This window comes from Bacillus rossius, chromosome 14 (genome assembly GCF_032445375.1).
Source record: "Bacillus rossius redtenbacheri isolate Brsri chromosome 14, Brsri_v3, whole genome shotgun sequence".
In the NCBI taxonomy this organism is placed as follows: Eukaryota; Metazoa; Arthropoda; class Insecta; order Phasmatodea; family Bacillidae; genus Bacillus; species Bacillus rossius.
This window is the reverse complement of record NC_086341.1, coordinates 30,693,553-30,712,967: the sequence shown is the minus strand read 5'-3', so window position 1 is coordinate 30,712,967 and position 19,415 is coordinate 30,693,553.

Below are 19,415 nucleotides of genomic sequence, written 5' to 3'. Positions count from 1 at the left end.
GGTTCCTCCGAGGACCAGTTTCTGTAGATAAAGCGTGGAGTCGGCCGCCATTTTGGATTGTGAGGTAACGGCAGCCATCTTAGATGACCTTGACCTTTTGACCTTGGTGGCCATCTTGGATCCATCATTTTTAATTTCACAATTTTCCTAGAACCTTCCGCCATTTTTAATTCCACCATTTTTTCTATACTTTCCGCCATTTTTAATTCCACCATTTTTTCTAGAATTTTCCGTCATCTAACACCCCTCTCCCTAATGTTTCAATTTTCGTTACGGCCTCCAACCTGAAAATCCGTCATTTTTATGATAGAAAATCTGGTAAATTTTTAACTTTTATAAAAATAATAATTATTCAAAATTTAATAAATTATTATTTAAAAACAGCGTTGCAATTTTCGTTACGTCCGCTATCTTGAAAAAACTAATTATTATCAAATTATAATTGTAAAAATATTACAATTAAAAAATACTTTTAATTAATCAAAATTTAATAAAATATTACTAAAAACACGCACTTACGCCCTTGGTTCAAAACCAGTGACGACAAAAAAAATTATGACAGATATATCTTCCACAGAATCCACCGGCAGACTGACCTCCAACCACTAATGCCAACGTATATATCGACAGATAATATGATGTCTAGTCCACCATCATGTTTTCGTCTGCTAGATTGTTCTACTGCCATGTTAGTTTAATTTTGTTCAGTAGACCCTTGACCTTGACTTTTGGCTTTGACTGTTGGCCTTGAACTTCAACTTTGGACTTTTACCTTGGCATTTACATTTTACTTTTTCTTTTGAACTTAACATTTAACCTTGAACTTTGACCTTGACCTCGACCCTGGTGACCATCTTGGATCCACCATCTTATTTTCAGTATTCGGTACTAGGAGCGCTAGTTAACACACATCACCCGCTAGAGGACATCGCCGCCAAATTATTTTAAATATTACTAGGAGTGCTAATGTCGTATAGTACACATGTCATCTGTCAGTCTGTTGCCGTCATATTAGATAAATTCTTAGCCATTAGTGTGCAGTATAATTTATTAACAGAAAGTTACGGTATCTGCTAGCTTGAAATTTGTACGCCATCTTAAAATTTGTAATTATTTACCTATAAATTCGGAAAAAAATTTCAAAATTCATTAAAAATACCACTTTTTTAAAAATTCATTGATGCGATAAATTTCCGTTTTTGGTTTGATTCACGGTCTGTGATAAAGGTAACTAAAGCTTAAAATATATTTTTTTTAAATTCTGTTTCCCATATAGTTTATTAATCATTCACTCTAAGAAATAATAAAATTAGACAAGATATCTGTCTGACGAAATAAAAAAGTTGTCGCGCTGCCTTACATAGAATACTATTGTTTTATTGATGCATGAAATACCTAACAAACAGTTCATGTACAATGCAATTTGCATAGCATAAGCGTCTTCGTACCACGCGACCATAAGTCATAAACAATGTCAGGCGTATTGACCAGAAATTTTCTAACCTCAAGACCTTCTTCGTCGATAGCTGATATAATATATTTAAACCAGTAAAGACAAGGTCTTGGAACTGTCAGACCTAAATTATCGATAAAATCAATTACAAGAAATAAGACCAACGAGCGACGGACGCTCCCGAATATGGCCAACGCCTGACGATTGGTATGTCACAACTGAGTAAACCACCAAGCTATAGTCCCATAAGAAAGTAACATTTCTTTACTACTGTCAGGATTATCTTTGGTCTAAGTTGGTAACCGAAGTCATTGATCTGGCCTCGAAAATCTACCACCTAGATCTTTTGACTGCAGTAGATAATAACACTACATATATCCGCATAGTAAACAATTAATTGGGGGGGGGGGGCACAATGGCTAGGGCGGGGACGCTGAATTGCGCCCCATTGGAAAGGGCGCCTTTCAGATTTTTCCTTGTAAGCATACAGTTCGTAAAATCCTGATGGGCTGCCTTTCCAGAGTTGGCTGTTCGCTCTGTTTTAAGCGAAAGAAAACCCTGAATTGTGCCCCATCGGAAAGGCCGCCTTTCAGGTTTTTTCCTTGTACGCATACAGTCCGTAAAATCCTGATGGGCTGCCTTTCCAGAGTTGGCTGTTCGCCTTGTTTTAAGCGAAAGAAAACCCTGAATTGTGCCCCATCGGAAAGGCCGCCTTTCAGGTTTTTTCCTTGTACGCATACAGTCCATAAAATCCTGATGGGCTGCCTTTCCAGAGTTGGCTGTTCGCCTTGTTTTAAGCGAAAGAAAACCCTGAATTGTGCCCCATCGGAAAGGCTCCCTTTCAGAAATTTTTAGTTTTCGTTAGATCGTTGTGGGCACTGAATTTCGCCCCATCGGAAAGGCCGCCTTTCAGGTTTTTTCCTTGTACGCATACAGTTTGTATAATCCTGATGGGCTGCCTTTCCAGAGTTGGCTGTTCGCTCTGTTTTAAGCGAAAGAAAACCCTGAATTTCGCCCCATCGGAAAGGCCGCCTTTCAGGTTTTTCCTTGTAAGCATACAGTTCGTAAAATCCTGATGGGCTGCCTTTCCAGAGTTGGCTGTTCGCTCTGTTTTAAGCGAAAGAAAACCCTGAATTTCGCCCCATCGGAAAGGCCGCCTTTCAGGTTTTTCCTTGTACGCATACAGTTCGTAAAATCCTGATGGGCTGCCTTTCCAGAGTTGGCTGTTCGCTCTGTTTTAAGCGAAAGAAAACCCTGAATTTCGCCCCATCGGAAAGGCCGCCTTTCAGGTTTTTCCTTGTACGCATACAGTTCGTAAAATCCTGATGGGCTGCCTTTCCAGAGTTGGCTGTTCGCTCTGTTTTAAGCGAAAGAAAACCCTGAATTTCGCCCCATCGGAAAGGCCGCCTTTCAGGTTTTTCCTTGTACGCATACAGTTCGTAAAATCCTGATGGGCTGCCTTTCCAGAGTTGGCTGTTCGCTCTGTTTTAAGCGAAAGAAAACCCTGAATTGTGCCCCATCGGAAAGGCCGCCTTTCAGGTTTTTTCTTTGTACGCATACAGTTCGTAAAATCCTGATGGGCTGCCTTTCCAGAGTTGGCTGTTCGCTTTCTTTTAAGCGAAAGAAAACCCTGAATTGTGCCCCATCGGAAAGGCCGCCTTTCAGGTTTTTCTTTGTACGCATACAGTTCGTAATATCCTGATGGGCTGCCTTTCCAGAGTTGGCTTGTCGCTCTGTTTTAAGCGAAAGAAAACCCTGAATTTATCCTTAATATTTCCCATATTCCCATAGTGGATTCCACTTATATTCCCAAAATAAAATAATGAAGATATGTAATGGTATTTCTCAATAATAATAATGTGACTTTAGTCCACCGCACACAGAACGACTTTCCTTGCGGGATTGTATGCATATTTGTTTGTTACACAATATTCCTTCCTTCTTCCAAAGTGACTTGCAGTGACGCGATGTAATGTTCACACTTACTTAATAGTTCATTTTCAGGAAGATTACACCCTTGTACATCCGTAGCTTGCCCTGATGAGGATCCATAGTTAACATTTGGTTTAGTCGATTGGAGTTCACGCCGTTTTAGTTTCATCCGACTATCTTCTTGGTAAGCCAGTTTACGCCGAGTTGTGCAGTGTCGAATCTTTTTACGAATGACTTTCTTGTGTATTGAACCAGGGCTCCTACCTGACATTTTTTTTAAAGGACTCTTCTCCCAAGCTAAACCTTTCTTGAATCTTGTCCTGCCATGTAACATTTACGCTGTGTCTATGTGTAGGTAATTTATTATTTTGCGTCCATTAAATTTGGCAACGAGGCTCGTATAGAATTCTACCGAATTACTGGTTTTGTTTTCTTTGAGATATCTGTCACAAAAAAATGTCTTATTAAAAAATTAAAAACCTTTATGTATACTTATAAAAAAATTACAATTCGCGGTAATAAATAATTTTAGTAATAGTGTCCATGAATAAGAACGAAATAAAAACTGCTTTCTGCGAGTGGGATTTGTTGACAATGGTTTCAAGCTCAATGCTAAACCGCCCTAGCTCACGATACTAGGCTGCTGGGTAGGGCCTACATAAGTATCACAATGGGGCATTTATCACATAGCACATAAATAAAATTTTAAGGAGTGAATTCTTTCAGCAGCATACACGAAAACACCTTTTCCATTACGTAATCGCATATAACTATAAATACGGCTGAGAAACCATACAATTACCATGTTATGTGTACTGAGGTTGTATACAAATTGATGTTTTGTTTTGATTCATTAACCATATCAAAATATGAAACTAAACTAATAAAAACTACAAGTCATTTGTACGATTTCAAAGACGACACGTAGACATGGGATACACCGCGCGCTCAAGAAAAACTGTCATTGAAATCTAGAAGTAATAGTCTTTCAGCACAGCATGTACATAGAAATGAGACAAAACAAAAATAACAAATAACGTATTTATTTATTAAACTTAGGTGATGGTGAATAGACGTCACTTGCTCCTACTAAGTTATGAAAAAACATATTTTCCAGTAAATTCTGTTTGTTTAATTGTTTTGAAAATATGTTAACTAAAATTGCACTTTTTTTTTGCGAATATGCTGATTCATTAGCATATGAAACAGAGTTATATTTAATGATATTTCTTTGTGTATTATACTTTTACGTAATTCATTATTGTACATTCCACGACATATCAAAATCGTTCCTAGTTTACACTCATACCTATGACATTCATTCAAATATTGTGGCAATATGGATGATATGATTAAATGCATTTTGAAAAGTTGTACATTTCATTGGCTGTCACACATTAAATCAGTCTTTTATTATACCTACTTCACTTGTTCCCATAAAACTTATTAGAGGTTAAGCTATAGATGATCTGGGCGAATTAGCAAAATATGCACTCTCTCGATGGAAGTATTTTCACCGCATTCTACAAACATATTAATAAAACGACAGATTCAGTTAGGCACATGTTATATAAAAATTGAAAATAGGCATGAAGGTCTCGGAGGCTATTTTAACAGTAACTTTTAAACACTAAAAATGTTTTTATAAATGCATATGCATAATCCTCTGCCTTAAATTATTTTAGGGTCATCGTTTTTAGGATGACTTTAAGTGAAAATTCCAGAAGGCAAGGGTAATACAATTTTGTGAGCTCCTTTTGTTAACGCTTATTTTTATATATAGCAGCAATATTAAATTAAGTTAATTCGTTCGCTAGTTAACAACCCCCCCCCCCAACACACACACACACACACACACATGGGAAAATATTACATCATCAACCTCTCTGTTAAAAAAATGATTTAAAAAATACAATCCAGTCACTGAGATTGGCGCACCATCTGTTGTAAGGTTTAATTAACAGCTGCATTCTTAGACTTCAACGTTGGGAAAGCAAACCGTATGTGCTGCCATTTAATTTGTAAATTTTGTACTTTGTACTCATTTGGAGAATGGTTCCAACATTTGTCAACAGGGGCGACACACGTAAGGACATCTATCTTCGAAAAGGTTCGTAGGACAAACTCCTGTACGGCAAACGACTTTAGGGCAAATGCCTTTAGGGCAAACGACTGTAGGGCAAACGCCGGCAAGCATTTATTTTCGGATTATTGAAAATTCGCAAACTTTTAGGGCAAACGCCTGTAGGGCAAACGCCTGTAGGGCAAACGACTGTCGAAAAACTTATTTTAGGGCAAACGCCTTTAGGGCAAATGCCGGAGCTTGGTCCGAATGTGATTATCAAACATTTTGTGCAAACGCCTTTAGGGCAAACGCCTGTAGGGCAAACGCCTGTAGGGCAAACGACTTTAGGACAAACGCCTTTAGGGCAAACGCTTTTAGGGCAAACGCCTGTTTGGAATGAGGACTGCGAGAATATGCTTTGAAAATGCGTTTAGGGCAAACGCCTGTAGGGCAAACGACGCACTCCCATTATGTACACTTGATAGCTTTAGAGAGAGATAGGGAACACACACATGCTCATGTGTACATGTACAATATGAGACACACTTTCCACCAATATCTATGTTGGGAGTCATTACAAAAATCAGAGCAAATGGCTGTTAAAAAATTTGGTTTTCAATGAAAAGTTATTCAGGAATTCTATCTGAAAACAAAACATAGAAAAAATTATTTCAAGGTGGCTGAATCATTGTGTCCATCATCGAAAAAAACATGGAAAACGTGGAATAGTCGGAGAGCTGAATATAAATAAAGAACTTATAAATCAATGTAATATATACGCAATGTACCTGAAACTATACTCATTTAGCTTATTTCAGTACAACCGTGAAGGTGTAGTAAATATTTATATGAGGTCGGGGGAATTCCGCATACTCACACTATCACAGCGTCCATCCATATCTTACAGTCACCAATAATAATAACATGTTACTACCCTATGCTACACAAATTAATGTCATTTTAATACCATAAAAGCATATTTAAGAGATTTTAACTTGAATATAGCTTTTATATAATGTTTGCTATGAAAGGGCTTCACAACTAAATATACAATTCAGTCCTATGTCCGCTCAACATATGACATTATATTCACTTGTAATCTCAAAATGTTAATAACCCAGTATGTGCGCAAGATTACCACCTACAGCTCTAAATCCTCAAGGTTTCCCTTTGAAAGTCCCCAATCTCAAAAACCAGACATGACTTACGAAGGTTACAACCTAGCTAAGGAAGGATTTTTTAAATCCTTACCCTCTACATTTGAAGAGCGTTAGAAACTGCAGAATGGTACCCTTTTACAAAGGGAGTGCGGCCTGTGGAAATAAACTAGGAGAAAATTGTTGACAGCTTCTAATTTTGGCACTATTTGTAGGCGTAAACCACATACTTCATGCCAAAAATTGGTGGCTACATTGTTGTATGAGGATTTCGATACAGATGCTATGATATGGGTTAGAGATCACGAAAAAGAGGTAGTGAAAAAGCTGGAAGAGACTTGTGATGTACAAGTAAAGGCATGTGGACTGTTTGTTGATGAAGAAATACAATTTCTAGGGGCCAGCCCAGATGGACTGATTGAAAGAGATTGTATCGTGGAAGTAAAATGTCCATCTTCTGGAGTAAAGCCAGAAGTTCTAAGTCCTGATGAGTTAATTCTTAAAAGGAAATGCACATTTTGGAACATATCTCGAGACAAAAAAAAACTGTTACAGACATTAATAAGAATCACTATTTTTTCTACCAAGTTCAAGGGCAACTTCATGTGACAAGGCGTAATTACTGCATCTTCGGGCTCTGGACTCCAAATGAAATTAAAACCACACGTATTGACAGAGATTATCTGTTCTGGAAGGATCAAATGGATCAGCAATTGACAAAGTTGTACTTAAACTGTATGTTGCCAGAACTTGTAGACCCGCGACGACCGCGGTCGTTGCCCATACGAGATCCTGACTATATTACAAAGGAAGGCTATGAACGAATTTGCTGCAAGACAACACAAACTTAGTGTCAAGAAACCATCAAATTCCAGAAGAAATAAAAGTGTACAAGCTATTGCCAACAATGATGAACCCGAATCAAAGAAGACAAGAAGAAATTTGTGTTTTTGAATATGATTTATCACTATTCATAATGAAATCGTCTCATGTAAGTCATTATAAATATACCACATGTTACACTCACCTGAACTTTACAAGACGTTTGCATTTGATTCTTTAGTACAAACGCATGATATAGCTGTATTGTTTTTGGGTATGTCATTTTATGCATTGTTCAGTTCTTAACTACATACATACATTTTCAGTGCGATAGTGTAACTTATTAGTTATGTGCTTACTACATTGCATGTGATAGAATTTCACTAAAGATAAAATCGTTGTATCAAGTTTTGCATAAATTATTAACATGTACATTTTGGGAAAGTGTTTCTGCTTGTAAGAAAGGTTTCATTTTGCACTAAGTATACGTTTTATGTGTTCTAACTTGCTATTTCAGCACTGTGTGGGGAGAGATTCAGTCTCAAAATTGTATATATGAAATACTTAATCCAATATTCGATAGATATGTGCGATATATTCCTTTAACATTATTCGTATTTACATTTAAATAAAAGATAATTGCAATATCAGTGTTAACTCGGCTGAGTGTATTTCAACCAGTACTTAATGTAAGAAGCCATTTTATCTAGAATGTATAAAAACAATAATTGAAAAATGAATGCTTGTATAAAGATCATGTGTTTATTTATAGGTACTAATAAGTCTGCATTTGTGTCTGTATTTGATAAACTATGTATGGTAAGTTTGAAATTGGCTGGCACATTTTGTGAGGTAATTCCTCTTGCAAATGTAATAATGTTTGGCCGATGATAAACATGATAAGATGTCGGTGTCACTGATAATCGAGACTTCAAGCGACTTCATAACAAATCAGGAACATTATGGCAATAAGCAAGAATTTACTTAAATACATTAAGTAATCAAATCAACTAGAAACATTTTAATAAATGTTCTTGTCTTCTGGGTTCTAGCGGCGTCACAATGGAAGTTATTTCTGACGTTTCGGAATGCGTTGCAGCCTCCATCTTCAGGGCAGCAGCAGAAGTTGCTTCTTACCTACTGTTACTCTCAGTAACCTACTACCTACTGTTCGTCAGTAACCTACTACTTACTGTTATTGAAACGTTTTTTGTGGAATTACTAGCTATCCTGCCCTGCTTCGCACGGGTGTAGTGATTTAATTATGTAGTGTAGGTGTATTTACCATTTATTCTTGTGTATCTACTCAAGGAAGCTTTTATCTCTATATAATATCTATAAAACAGTGTCACTGTACGCGTTTGTTTTTATTTCCGCTTACTTCTTCTGAAAAATGCAACTGATTTTAATGTGGTATTTATTATCAGTTAATTAATTTTTTGTTACAAAAGGCTATACACAACAGTACCCGAAGCAGGGTGGGGGAAGGTCGCTAGTGGGGCGACACCGCTTGACCGTATGGTCATTAGACCGTATCAGAGAAAAGTGTGTCAGAATCACTGCTAGCCCCGCCCCCTCGCTGCCATTGGCCGGTAGCTAGAGGGGAAAGGGAACGTGACCAGGAGAAGAACAACATAAGTACGCCAACTCTCAGACACAATCAGGGTGTCCCCAGCTAGTACTTTTTCGAGTTTTTTGCCTTGAATATAATATTATGTTTACACTAAATTGTTTTATTATTAAGTGTTATTCAAACACACACAGGAGTGGAAGGGAATCTAATTTTTCAGTTGACGACGACGAGTCAGGTCAGGAACTCAATTCGGTCGTTCGGCATTAATTAAGTCATATTTTTTGTTCCTGGCTTTTATTCTGTCGACAGTAATAATTAATTTAAATTTATATTATCAATGTACTAATATCGTTTTCATGTTCTGGTTTCATCGGTGGGAGAAAAAATGAAACTGACAATGAAATATTATATGTTTCAAATAATCCAATTGAAAAAGAAAATACAGCTGACAACGGCCAGTTTTAGACATAAGCAAAGTTTATCTAGGAGCGAGAGTGGAAGCTCTTTTTGATGGGATTAGATAAGAGCATAGTTAGACCAAGTGATGTAGGTTAACACTATTGAAAGTTAATTGTTTGGCCTTCTATGTTGTATTTTGGAGCCAAGTTTTAAAACAAATAAATTTTAATGACTCTGTTCTAAAAGGTTTAGCCTTGCTGAGTCCAGAAAAGTATAAATCAGATGACAATCACAGTATAATGCCACTTGCCAAATGTTTTCTTAATGTTATTGAAGAAAAATATTTCGATAACCTGGATAGGGAATGGCGTTTATTAAAGACTGTTGAAGCACTGAAGAAAGACGACGAATTTATGGTGTGCGGTAACAATGACCCACACAGATTTTATTTTAAGTACTATTTATTTATTTTCTTACCATACTATTTCGTTTGATTGTTATTATTTATGCTCAGTCTAAATGCCAATTAACTACATGCATTCATGTTTAAAAGCTGTCAACAACATCTGTAATAGAAATTTGAACAAACCAAGTTAAAGCCACTTGACATAACCCAAAAATTGTATTTACCTCTGGAAATGATATATGATTAATTTAATTTATAACACTAATTTTATGTTGTGAATATTTCCTAATCGATTTCCTGTTTGTTTTCATATATTGTATTGTTGACTGGAGTTCTATCTAATAGTGCTCAACGTATTGTCCTGGGTGTACATCATCTACTTCTGACTCATCCGTGATATTATATTCATATAAATAATAATTTTAATATATAAATTTAGGAAGAAAAATTCTAATATTTTATTGTTGGAAATCCTTGTGTCATTATAGTGTACTGTGTTGTGTTGAATAAATGTTTATTGTGTTTTTTAAGTAAAATAAGGATTTGTACATACATATAGTCCTACACTTTTTACCTAACAATCAAATTAAGTTAATAATTGAATTATTAATGCAGTGTCAACACCTACACACAATATAGATACCTATAAGTTACAGTAGAGAAGAAATATAATGGATTTTTGGAATACAGTTTTTGGAATGAAAAATGCTGTAGGAGACCAAATGTTCCCTTCTATAACAGTGTTCATTAAAGCCATGCTATGCTTGCCTCATTCATACGCAGCAACTGAAAGAATATTTTCTGCAGTAACATTGACCAAAAATAAAATTAGAAACAAAGTACAATCACCACTGGTAAATGCATTTCTTTTGGTAAAATTAAATTGATGTACACAGCTGCAGATTTTACTGTTTCAGGAGAACCCCAGGAGCATATGAATTGTCTCGCGTGACTCAAGGGAGCCAGCAATTCGAAACAGCTTTGTGCATTAGCATAGAAGAATTTTAATACCTACGTATTTTAGGTAGATTTCAAAGAAATAGGTACTACCTATTGTAGCCGTTACGAAGGTGCGACTTCCGGAATTTTTTTTACATAGTTTTTCGTTTCATGGTCCATAGACCCCAAAACCATCGTCAACTCAAAAGCTTGTATATTTATACATATGTATATATATATATATATATATCACTTTCTTGTGGACGCGATAACTGTCCTAATTTTTCTCAAATCAATTCCAAACTAATATAGAAAATCTAAATGTGGAAAATCTCGATCGAGTTCTTTAATGAGCAATATCCGAAGAAAGGGGTAGAAATGGGGAAGGTTTTTTCAAAAACAGAAAAATCGTTCTAAATCACGCAATATGGAAAATATCACATCCTTTGAATTTATTAAAATTCTTAGGAGTAATGCCAAAATATTTTCTCTGAATAAGTTTTTGATACGACCGACGGTATCTCCAAGGGGTTGAAAAAACAAGGGTTGGCGGACAAAAAAAATCATAACTGTGTTCGTAGGTAAGGCATCAAATTTGTACTAATTATGTATTTTTCTTATAATTTCTATATAAACTTTTGTCTGGAACAATTTTTGATTAGACGAACCATTGCAGTAATGTAGTAAATAAAATAACGATAAAAATTAAGAAATATATATATTTCATAACTCCCTCAGTAAGTACACCATCAAAATCGTTATAATTGTTAGTAAATTTTATAATTTTTATCTAAAACTTTTGTCTGAAATTATTTTTTATATGTCGAACCATTGTTGCAGGGGGTGGAAAAAATAAAGGTGTTGAATTAAAAAAAATCATAATGTACCATGTACACTCATAAATCCCTTTATCGTGAAACCTTAAAGTATTCAGTACATCATTCATCTTAAATAAATTTTTATACGACCAACCACAACTTCAAGGGGTTGAAAAAACAAGGGTTGGTGGCAAAAATCATAACTTCCTTCGTAGGTACAACATAGAATTCGTACGAATTGTGTATCAATCATATAATTTTTATCTAAAACTTTTGTCTAAAAAATTTTCGATCGGAACATCCATTACTGCAAGGGGTTGAAAAAATAAGGGGTAGAATTAAAAAAAACTCATAACTCTCATTAGTTACAATATAACATTCTTCAAGTTGTTGGTAAACCTTATAATTTTTATCAAAAACCTTTGTCTGAAACAATAAAATTGATTGGAAGTACTATTGCTACAAGGGGTTAAAAAAATAAGGGGCAGAATAAAAAAAATTCATAACTCCCTTAGTGGTGCACTTTCAAATCCGTTCAAATTGTTTGTTAATCATATAATGTTACTTAAAACTTTAGTTTGAAACAATTTTTGATAATACAAACCAATACTTCAAGGGCTGGAAATAACAAGGGTAGAAAAACAAAAATACATTACTTTTTTTTAAATACTTTTACTATCAAATTAAATATAATTTATTGTAAAAATTCCTAAGTTTTATCTAAAACAATTGGTTTAAATAATATTTGATGAAACTAACTATTAACATAAAAACAGGGTTCGAAATTTAAAAAGAAAGTAAATTTTTTAGTATCAATTTCGTTGGAATTTATTAATAACAATCTTAAGATTATCTTAAACCTTTGTCCGAAAAAAAATTATATGACATTAGTGTAAGATATAAAAAACAGTGTTTGAAAATCAAAAATAATTTAATGACTACCTTAGTAGACATATTATGAATATCTTTAAGACATTAAGTTAAAAACATTCAAAATATTTTCGCTTCATGTAATATGAGAATATGTTACACCAATCCTTTTTGAAGATTGGCGAACATATAGGTATTTATGTCAGCTACATTAAGTTCTTAAAATGCTCTAGGATTTTATAGAAGTTTCAAAAATATTTCCAGAAGAATAGTTACTTCGAAACTACCTACGCCTGTAGAATGTTTGTTACAAAAAGATTTTTTTTTTAAATAATTATGCATTTAACATTAGAATATGAAGCTGTTATTATGACGATATACATAATCATAACAATAATAATTTGAAGCTGTTATTAAGACTATATACGTACCTAATAATAACAACAATAACAGTCATTGTCAAGTCTCTATAACAAATTTTTACATACAGCTTTTGTTAGGCGTAATTGTAACTTTACAGAACTTAATCAACAAATCGTGTAACCATGCACCCAACGAAACATTTATCAAAAATAAATGTAAACTGTATAAACTAACGTGAATGGGTGGGCTAAGCCGCTTTAATCTGTTAAAAAGTACAACAGACATAATATGGAGCATGAAAGTCGTACTAGCTGTGCGGCACCCCCAGGGCAGGAGAGAGAAGTCTGCCGGGGAGGGAGCCCTCCTTTCCAAGTAAACAAGTCGGCCTACACTGGGTGAAAAATTGTCGCGCGAATAACTAACGCCTAGCGTTTTTCACACAATGAAATATGTATTTAAAAGTTACTTCTACATTTTATTAAATACACGAAAACTGATTGAAATAAACGTATGGGTAAAGTAACTTAAGTTACAAGTTTCAAAGATATATTATGTAAAGTGCAAAAATAAACAGAGTTAATTTTACAAGTAAAAACAAGATAGTATAATTTACCGCAAGTTAATATAGAAACGCATTCTAAATAACAGTGAATAGTAAATGAGATCTACACATGTGTAGGTTTATTTACCACCCATATTATAATGTTTAAAACTTATAGCCCAGGCATTTTAGGGGAAAAATCGAGCAAACCTAAAAAAAAAAAAAAAAAAAAAAAAAAAGTTTGAAATTTGGCACAGACGTTCCTTTGGGTGTTAAAAATTGATCCTAAAAAGTCCCCATCTCTCAGATGCCGGCTTCATACTTTTTTAAGGCAATAAGGGCGTAAGTGCCGAAATCACAGATGGTCCCCCAGGTTCTTTGTATCAGTGTTCGAAGTCAGGCTGGATAAACGAGCAACTATTTTTAGCATGGCTAAAACATTTCAGTGCCTTTTGTAAACCAGATCCTAACAATCCAGTATTGCTTGTTCTGGACAACCATTCCAGCCACATATCTCACGAGTCATATGAATTTTGTCATCACAATGGAATAATCATGCTGTCTCTGCCTCCACAAACATCCCATTGAATGCAGCCTTTGGATGTTGCTTTCTATGCACCGCTGAAGAAGGCCTACCACGAAGCATGCAGAAGATGGATGGTAAATCATCCCCACGAAAAACTCAGTCCAGATGAACTTTCAGGACTCTTTAACATTGCGTTTATTAAGGTAGCAACAATTGAGAAGGCAGTCAATGGTTTTCGGAAAACTGAAATTTTACCTCTAGATCCAGATATTTTTTCTGAAGAGGAATTCTTTCCCAGTAACCTGCAAGAGTGGATAGGTCTATCATAGAAGGAGGAATTGAAAATGTTACCACTGTCACTTCTCCTTTTATTTCAAGTTCAACTACTGGGAACAGAATTGTCTCGCCCAATATGGATTTTACACATTCCAGTTGTGCTGGTCCTTCGTGTTCTTTCCAGGATGTGGCTCCAGTGCCAAAAATAATTTCTCGGGTCGCAATAGAGTCAAAGACAAGGCCTAGAAGAAAAAATTGCATTCTCAGATCCTAACTTCAACTCCGCAAAATAAATGTCTTGAAGATGCTAGGGCAAAAAGGGCTGTTGCAAAAAAAAAGTTCAAATAAGAAAGAAGAAAGGACTTCATGGAGAATTAGGCCCAGATTCCCGGCCAAAAAAGAAACAGTCATAAAAAGATACTTCCAGTTAGTTCCTCAGAAGATGATGCAGTTGCTGATCCTTGTGATGACATAGAACCAACAATAAGCAATGCCAAAGACTTTTGCATTCTTTGTGGAGATGAAGGACATGACAATGAACTTTGGTATAGGTGCACTTCGTGTTCAGAGTGGGCTCATGCAGAGTGCACTGGTTTTGATACACCAGACAATTATATTTGTGACTATTGGAAGTCATAAATACCAATCACTTAAGAGTTGATTTTATCAGCTATAATTTACATAATTTTTATTTTGTCTGAACAATTTTTTTTTTCACACAAAATATTTTAATTCATTTGCTTGTAGTGTGCTATGCATTTATTTGTGCTTTAAGTATTAGTTAAGTGACAGCCATATGTCCAAAATAATTTAAATATATTGGTGAATATAAATGATCGGAATTACCCAAACGTCGGGGTAATTCCGACCAAACATATGACTTATTAAAAAATTTTTTTTCCCAAACCAATAACAATTTCTTTATTTTTAATACCCACAAGTCAAGTCATAATATAGGAGAATATATATTCTGTTTTACACCTCCATTCCGTAACAAATTGTCATAATATGGACAATCTTGCTTAAGTGATCGGAATTCCCCCACTCTACCCTATGCGATAATAATTGACTGAAATATTAGGGATTACAAGGAACTACTGCACAACAATGGGTTTTTGAGCAATTTAGGTTAATATTGACTATAACATTTTACCAGAAATAAAAATAATGCAGGTTTTAAATTTGGCACAGACGTTCCTTTGGGTGTTAAAAATTGATCCTAAAAAGTCCCCATCTCTCAGATGCCGGCTTCATACTTTTTTAAGGAAATGAGGGCGTAAGTGTCGAAATCTGCATATCACGACTGCTGTGCGAAAAATATTAATTCAGTTGTATCGTAACTTGACATAACATGACAAAACAAAACATAGTTTTTCATTTCACCAATGTCCTGCTGAATAGCTGATATACTGTAAATCTTTCCTGTTGTCTTGCTTGAGGGTGGATGGACAATTTCAATGTGTGCATCTTCTAACCTCGCAGTCAACATCGCAAGGATGTCTGTATCAGTAGCTATTACTTTTACACAACAGCTTGTTGAATACTGAAGAGCAATAGCTGCTATAGTGGTATCAGCATCTCCTGAGCACTGAATTGCGTGATGACCTGAAGTTAGAAAATAAGTTACTAATAATTTGATGAGCCCATTTTTGTTATGGCCATTCCTCAGAAAGTCCATTTGCGTCGATGTAACAACATTGTTAGCAGCTATTGAAATATCGGTGGAAGACCTCCCTGCAGAACGCCGCCTTCGCTCTTCCTCTTTAGTGGTTAACTTGTCATAACCATCAAACACTACAGTTGCTGTCACAGAAAAATGTTTTTGGACGAATGTAACATAAACCTCACATATTTGACCAAATGTAGTAGGTCTTGGCCACACAAGTACATGCAAGAGGTATCCTCCATCGATAACTACTTTGCAGTCTACACTAATGCTCTCATTGGTTACCTCACACCTTTTTAAGATCTTTGCTATGACCGGATCAGATAGAACCAGTGCTTTCTTCGGTAAGGGAAAGAAGCAAGCATGGAACATCATCAAGACCGATGTTTCCATTCGGAGAACAGTACATGTTTTTACATGTCCACATGCGGACAAGAAGATAGTTATTGCAGCTGGAGAAAAGTTTGCAATTGCAATGTATCAGGGACATGATAAGTATTCCACTTTGGATGAAATGAGAGTAGGCCTATATATGTATACCTGCAAGATAGCAAAGATGCCTGTTAGTGCTTCTTTCCAGCTAGCCTCTCTTCCACCAACCAGTGCCGCATTCTCTTCGGGTTTACCTACAGGTGCAAGAGTGGCTGGGCCATTCATTAGATCCTGTTGAGTGGGGATGGAAAAGTGTGAGTGGCACACTTGTTCCTATAACAACATCCCTTCCTACAGCTCCAGAACAGCTCCTGAATTTGATATCATGTAACTGTAAAAGTGAATGCAGCCACAAATGCGAGTGTGTGCGGATGAAGTGTGGATTGCAGTGTGGTATTATGTGCACCAAATGTCGTGGGGCAACATGCACTAATGTTGTTTATCAATGATCGTTCTGATGAAGAGGACTTTAATGGACTGGTTATTTTTTTATTTTGTAGTTCCATTAATTGATTTTAGATCAGGTTTCTTATTTTTGCTGTGTATTATGCAACAATAATGGATGTTAAATAACTAAGTGCCTTTTACTTCACATCTTATACAAGTTACGATACAACTGAATGAAAATTTTTCGCGCAACAGTCGTGACATGCATATTTCGGCACTTACACCCTTATTGCCTTAAAAAAGTATGAATTCGGTATCTGAGAGATGGGGACTTTTTAGGATCAATTTTTAATACCCAAAGGAGCATCTGTGCCAAATTTCAAGACTACATTTTTTTTTTCAGGTAATATGCTATAGTCAATATTGACCTAAATTGCTCAAAAACCCATTGTTGTACAGTAGTTCATTGTAATCCTTAATACGTCAGTCAATTATTATCGCATATACATGTTTGACCAACCGATTTAAAGCTAATAAAATAACGGAAATTTTTTTATATAGGTATATTTTTGCCTATCAGTGGTGAATTTGATGTAACTGGTGATTGTATAGAGCAGTGATATATTTTACTTCCATTAGTTGAGTATAAATTAGGTTATAAGATAATTTTTGCCATGTATAAAGTAATAAAAACGAATGATTAAGGACTAAGGGCCCTTAACTTTAAAATTTTGACCAAATTTTGATATATTAGAATGAGTTTTTTTCACGCAACAGTCGTGATATGCATATTTCGGCACTTACGCCCTTATTGCCTTAAAAATGTATGAAGCCAGCATCTGAGAGATGGGGACTTTTTAGGATCAATTTTTAACACCCAAAGGAACATCTGTGCCAAATTTCTAAACTGCATTATTTTTTTTCAGGTAGAACACTAAAATTCATGGGCTATTAAGCTATAAAAATTATATCGCATTTCGATATATTAAAAAAACATCACTTACCGTAACCTTTAATTAAACTATTGGCTTAAGTGACTAAACAAATGCGTTTCAACAGTTAATTAAAAATTATAATAAACTATCAATAATTTCATTAAAAACATAAACTTTGACTTGCGTGGTTGTTCTGTCAGGACTGTGAACGCAGGCGTGTTGAAGGAACAGCTAAATGACTGGCTAACTGGCGTGAGGAAAGCCTTCCCCCACCCGCATGACCCGCCGCCCCACTACCATTGGCCAGGTAGGTAGCGTACGGTCTAGTGTCGCTACGGTTTCTGGGGGCGACCCGTCGCTAGTTTCATAAAAATAGTGGTGTTGTGTAATGTTATAAAAAGATGATTTTGAATCAATTTAATTTATTTTCTTGTTTTTAGAGCATTTAAATAAAAGTTTTTTTTATTTTTTTAGAATTAATTTATTTCATAATTTTTATTTATCATTGTAAATATCGAAATGTTTCTTAAGCTGTTCATTTCATTTAGAGCGTCGATATTGACTGTTTGTTTGTCAGTCAATTTTGGTGCAGTCTAATTCATCAATAAGTAGACCTTCTTACGAATTTACTCTACTTAGGGCCACATATGGCTTGACCAGCTGCGAAGAGCTTTGAACCTTAGTATAGGTACACGACGGCGTGGTCGACAGTGCTACCTTGCATTTTGTGTACTGCGCAAGCCTAGCGTAATATAATCCATAATTTCGTTCTGCAGTGCCGTGACAAAAATTTATCGGTAATTGCACAGATTTAGGTTTAATAATGTGAACACCCAAACTACCTTGTGAATATGGGGGCTTCCGCGGTTATGAAATTCGATTCTCCGCCAGAAATATTTAATACGACCATTTAAAATTGTATGTTTGCTTAACATAAATTTCATAAGGGCGTTGTGGCGATACATGAAATGTCTGCGAACAATTACGGGATACTGTTCAATTAACCGCTGTGTTGTTACCATATCCAAATCATCCGGATATTCCATAGGTTGTCCAACGACGATGAGGAGAGCTTTTAACATATCTAGCCAATTGATGTCATTGCAACTGAATGTCAAAAAGTAAGTCTGCGGTCCTAGACACCGAATTTGTGCCAACAGTTCGTTTAATGCAGTACGCAAATATGCCGCTGAGCCTCTGAAGTTCTTAAGGTAGATGAACGTCTTCCACTTTCGCATCTTGACCTTCAACTTTTTTACAGAAAGCAGATTTTGTGTTTTTTGCCCTGTGGTACTCTAAAATTTGGTGTATATTATTTCTCTATGTAAACACTATAATATAGATGTTTAGTTTTTTTTGTTATTAATAAAACAATTTGGCTTATTGTTGAGATAGTATAAACCTAATCATTGCGCCTAATTCATTTGCTATATTTCAAATTTGTTTTTACAAACTAAGTTTTATTTCAGTGTAGATTTGAGGTTTAAAAAACATACTCCTCAAAACGATTCTATCGAGCCCAAACTCGATGGGTTTATCTTATTTAGTTCAGAAATTACTATGGCCATCTTCCGGCTTCATTATCAAAACTTCATGGTACCATATTGTTGTATTGTCACCGAAGATACATATGTGCACCAAATTTGAGCTTAATCGGACATAGGGAAGTGGTTCTAATTCTGCTTCCAAGATTAGTGTCGAACACACAGACATACATACATACAAACATTGCAAGTTAAATAAAAGCTTGTAAAAATGTTAACACTACCTGCTACGGCCATAAGAAACGATGAACATATACGTACATTTATGTAACGGAAGGCAAACGAACTTTGCATAAATTATTTATGTAGGC